This window comes from Pan paniscus, chromosome 1 (assembly GCF_029289425.2).
Source record: "Pan paniscus chromosome 1, NHGRI_mPanPan1-v2.0_pri, whole genome shotgun sequence".
NCBI lineage: Eukaryota > Metazoa > Chordata > Mammalia > Primates > Hominidae > Pan > Pan paniscus.
Window position 1 is genome coordinate 15,610,813 of NC_073249.2, and position 6,000 is coordinate 15,616,812.

A 6,000-nucleotide genomic window follows, 5' to 3' on the forward strand; every position below is an offset into this window, starting at 1 on the left:
AAGGAATCACCTTCCCATTTTACAACCACCTACGTTGAACATTAGTCTAAATTGTCAGTATGATTTGTCATTTTTTTCACAGCTGAAGTGACAATAACAATCGTCCTCACATCTGTATTTTTCTATAAAGTTAACAGAGATAATTCACATGAAAGCATGATTATTTGGCCAATATGCATCACCTCAATGCGTGTTATAGTGTTCCTAATAGTGGTTTTATATCTATCTATCTGTATATACATATATATATATATATATCCATTCTTCACCCCAGAATAGTGTACATTCAAGATTTCCAGCAGATTTTGACATTCCACCTTTGACAATCGATTGATGATTTTCTTTTAAAGAATTTAAATGATGATATGAGGAAAGGAAGACAGGGGACCTGAAGTCAAAATCTCATCAGCCCATGATCAACAAACTCATCCAGTACAGATATTTACATGGGTTGTGCTTTATAATCAACCAACTGACAGAGATTACAACATCTCTGTCATGAGAAGCTTACAAAGAATGCATTATAAGAGTAATATCATTTTCTCCAAATGTTTTAGAAACATTAACAATAAACAGAAATACAACCAATAGGATTTGTAGTTTTTCATATAAGATAATAGCATATTTATGTATGTACAAATATCCCGTATTAAGGGTTAATAAAGTCCTTTATATAACTTAGATATGTATATATATGCATACCTACCTACATCAGTGCCCTTTAATTACACTAATATTAAGCAGAATTCTTCTACTAAATATTTAATTCCAACCAACCGCAATCTATTGCATTAAAGTGCATTTGTCCTAAACATGATTTTAATTCATTCTGCAATAATAGTCATATCACTATTATCTATAAACTCCTGTCTGAATTTGTCAAGTCCACAGAAATTTTTAAATAAATGTTATATAGGAACTGGATTTAGACAACCCATGGTTATTACGTGTAAACGTCCTGTTGTGGAAATCTGATAGAAATATAAACAGTGAAAAAGAATGAAATGACAGCTAGGTCACTACCAAACTGAGTTGAAATTCAGCCAGGCAATTTACTAAATTCAATCTGATTTTTATTGTTGTCCTCTTGCTGTCCATTTCAAATTGATTAAATATTTCTTTGAATCCTATACAAGTTTTCATTAAAGATATAGTCATAAATAAGAAGCTTACTAATATCTGCTCAGTTTCCAAGTTTTAGCCTGCATTCCACCCTCCCCACAAAAGTTCATTATAGAAAGCTTCTAAAACACAAGACAAGCCAGGCATGTGGGTTGCACCTGTCACCCCAGCACTTTGGGAGGCTTAGGAGGGAGGTTCACTTGAGGCCAGGAGTTCAAGACCAGCTTGGGAAACAAAGCAAGACCTTGTCTCTGAAATAAATAAATTTTGAAAACGCAAAATAAAACACAAGACACATGAATACAGAACTGATTAAGGAGCACAAATATATTTCAGCTACATTAAAGATTGTATATAAGTGTATATAGTTATTAGCTTTTTGACAAAGGAGCCAAAGCAATCCAATGGAAAAAGAAAGTACTATTAAAGAAATGGTACTGAAGTATCTAGATATCCTTTTTTTTTCTTTCTTTTTTTTTTTTTTTTTTGAGGCAGAGTCTTGCTCTGTCACCCAGGCTGGAGTGCAGAGGCACGATCTCAGCTCACTGCAACCTCCGCCTCCCCTCCCAGGTTCAAGCAACTCTCCTGACTCAGCCTCCTGAGTAGCTGGGATTACAGGTGCGTGCCACCATGCCTGACTAATTTTTTGTATTTTTAGTAGAGGCGAGGTTTCAACATGTTGGCCAGGCTGGTCTCAAACTCCTGACCTCGTGATCCCTCCACCACGGCCTCCCAAAGTGCTGGGATTACAGGTGTGAGCCACAGCGCCCGGCCAATATCCATATTTTTAAAAATGAAGCTCAGTCCGGGTGCGGTGGCTCATGTCAGTAATCCCAACACTTTGGGAGGCTGAGGTGGGTGGATCACGACGTCAGCAGATCAATACCCTCCTGGCTAACACGGTGAAACCCCGCTTCTACTAAAAATACAAAAAAATTAGCTGGGCATGGTGGCAGGCACCTGTCGTCCCAGCTACTCGGGAGGCTTAGGCAGGAGACTGGTGAGATCACGCCACTGCACTCCATGCACTCCAGCCTGGGCAACAGAGCAAGACTCTGTTTCAAAAAAAAAAAAAAAAAAAAAAAAAGAAGCTCAACCTCTATCTCTCACCATATACAAAAATAGATTTGAGGTAGATGATATGCCTAAATATAAAAGCTAAAATCATAATGCTTTCAAAGGAAAAGAGGAGAGTCTCTTCATTACTTGCTGTGATCTTTAATTGTATGGATCCACTTGGCTAGGCCACAGTATCTTACCCAGATATTTGGTCAAACACTAGTCTAGATGTTGTTGTGAAGGTATTTTGAGATGAGGTTAAGATTTAAAGCAGTAGACTTTGAGTAAAGCAGATACCCTCCATAATGTGGTAGACCTCATTCAATCAAAGGTCAGTTAAAGGCCTTTAGAATAAAAGATTGAGGTCCGCTGAAGAAGAAATAATTCTGCCATTGGACTTGAGCTGCATCAACCCTTCCCTGGGTCTCCAGCCTGCTGGTCTACCCTGCAGATTTTTGTACTTGCCAACCTCTACAATCTTGAAAGCCAATCCCTTAAAATCTCTCTCTTTCTCCCCCTATATGTGTGTGTGTATATATATATATACACACACATTATATATATGTATAGGTATTTGTGTATATATACACATAATATATGTATGTTTTTATGTATATATACATAATATATGTATGTATTTATGTATATATACATAATATATGTATGTATTTAGGTATATATACATAATATATGTATGTATTTAGGTATATATACATAATATATGTATGTATTATGTATATATACATAATATATGTATATGTATTTATGTATGTATACACATAATATATGTATATGTATATATGTATATATACACATAATATATGTATATGTATTTATGTATATATACACATGATATATGTATATGTATTTATGTATATATACATAATATATGTATATGTATTTATGTATATATACATAATATATGTGTATTTATGTATATATACATAATATATGTATATGTATTTATGTATATATACATAATATATGTATATTTATATATGTATTTATGTATATATACATAATATATGTATATTTATGTATATATACATAATATATGTATATTTATGTATATATACATAATATATGTATATTTATGTATATATACATAATATATGTATATGTATTTGTGTATATATAAATAAATACTTATGTATATATACACAATATATGTATATGTATTTATGTATATATATACACAATATATGTATATGTATTTATGTATATATACACAACATATGTATACGTATTTATGTATATATACACACAATATATGTATATGTATTTATGTATATATACACACAATATATGTATATGTATTTATGTATATACACACAATATATGTATATGTATTTATGTATATATACACAATATATGTATATGTATTTATGTATACGTACATAATATATGTATATGTATTTATGTATACGTACATAATATATGTATATGTATTTATGTATATGTACATTATATATGTATATGTATTTATGTATATGTACATAATATATGTATATGTATTTATGTATATATGTATTATGTATATATACATGTACATATACATATATTATGTATATATACATGTACATATACATATATTATGTATATATACATGTACATATACATATATTATGTATATATACATGTACATATACATATATTATGTATATATACATGTACATATACATATATTATGTATATATACATGTACATATACATATATTATGTATATATACATGTACATATACATATATTATGTATATATACATGTACATATACATATATTATGTATATATACATGTACATATACATATATTATGTATATATACATGTACATATACATATATTATGTATATCTATACATAAATACATACACATATATTATGTATATGTATTATGTATATATACATATATTATGTATATGTATTATGTATATATATACACATAATATATGTATATGTATTATGTATATAATATAATTTATGTATATAATATATGTATATGTATTTATGTATATATACAGAATATATACATAATATATGTATATGTATTTATGTATATATACATAATATATGTATATGTATTTATGTATATATACATAATGTATATGTATATGTATTTATGTATATATACATAATATATATGTGTATGTATTTATGTATATATATACATAATATATATGTGTATGTATTTATGTATATATATACATAATATATGTATATGTATTTATGTATATATACATAATATATATGTGTATGTATTTATGTATATATATACATAATATATGTATATGTATTTATGTATATATATACATAATATATGTATATGTATTTATGTATATATATACACTACATATATACACACACACATAAAATGTGTCCCACCAAAGCATAGAAAGAGAGGTAAGAAGTCGTAACATGTGTCTGTTGCATTTCCTGAATGAATGAATGAATGAATGAAATAGTAAATGAATTCTGACTAAGAGAGATTTATTTATAAACACAGTACCATTTACATTAGAACCAACAAGAATGAAGGACTTAGAAACAAATTAAACAACATATATATATACACACACGCACGCATACACACACATGCACATATACGCACACACACACCCTATTTGTTCTGTTTCTCTGGAGAATCTAGATAATACATTCAGGGATAGACAAAAGTTTCCTAGGTCATAGAAAGCAATAACCATAAAATAAAAGTAAAAACTAAAAAAATTTAAAATTATACTTCATAAAAATTAAACCTTTTGTTCATCAAAAGCCACTGTGTAAGAAACTATGAAAGCTACCACTGTTAAGAAGCTAGGCAAGCTATCGATAAGGGTAAAATGTTCACAAGATGTAATATCTGGCAAAGAACCGACATCTAAATACGTAAAGAAATCCCACGAATCAATAATAAAACAACAACCCAATAAAAACATCCAAATGATTGTAGCAGACATTTCACAAAAGAAGATGTACAGATAGCCAATAAGCACAGAAAAAATGTTCAATATCATTAGTCATCAAGAAAATGCAAATTACAACTATAATGAGCTATCCCTTGACGCCCACCAGAATAGCTAAAATTAAGAAGACCCACATGTTGGCAAGAACCTAAAGCAAACATTGTTGGTGGAACTTTAAAATGGCACAACCACTTTGGAAAAAGGTCTGGAAGTCTCCTATAAAACTAAACTCACAGTTAACCTATAGGCATAAGCCATTTCATTCCAGGAGAAATGAAAATATATGCCCCCCCACCAAAGACTTTGGTAAGAATCTTCATAGCAGGCTTATTTATATAACAGCTAAAATTGGGAACCACACAGGTATCCATTAATAAGAGAATGAATAAATAAACTCAATTGCCCACACACTGGAATACTACTTGGCAATATAAAGGAAAAGAGAGATGGCTGATACACAGGACAGCATGGGAAGACGAAAGGAAAATTGACAGGGAAGGGGAATGAGAGAACTTTCTGGGGTGATGATAATCTTCTATATCGTGACAGGGGTTTAGATTACACACATGTATAAGGTTGTCAAAACTCAGCAAAGCAGGCTGGGCATGGTGGGTCACGAAAAAAGAACAAATAAACTCCCCATTACACTTTATTGGAAAATATTATCTGTTTTTCCTAATTCTCTCTTAATCCTCACTAGCCCTTTAATTAAACATTGCTTTTAGTTTTTAAATGTGAATTTGAGAATGTTGACAATTTTCCTAATTTACCTTAAATTGGAGAAAACACAGAGTTTTGCTTTAGAACTAGTGAATACACTATTTTGTGTTTTCTAATGTGTCCCACCAGGGCATAGAAAG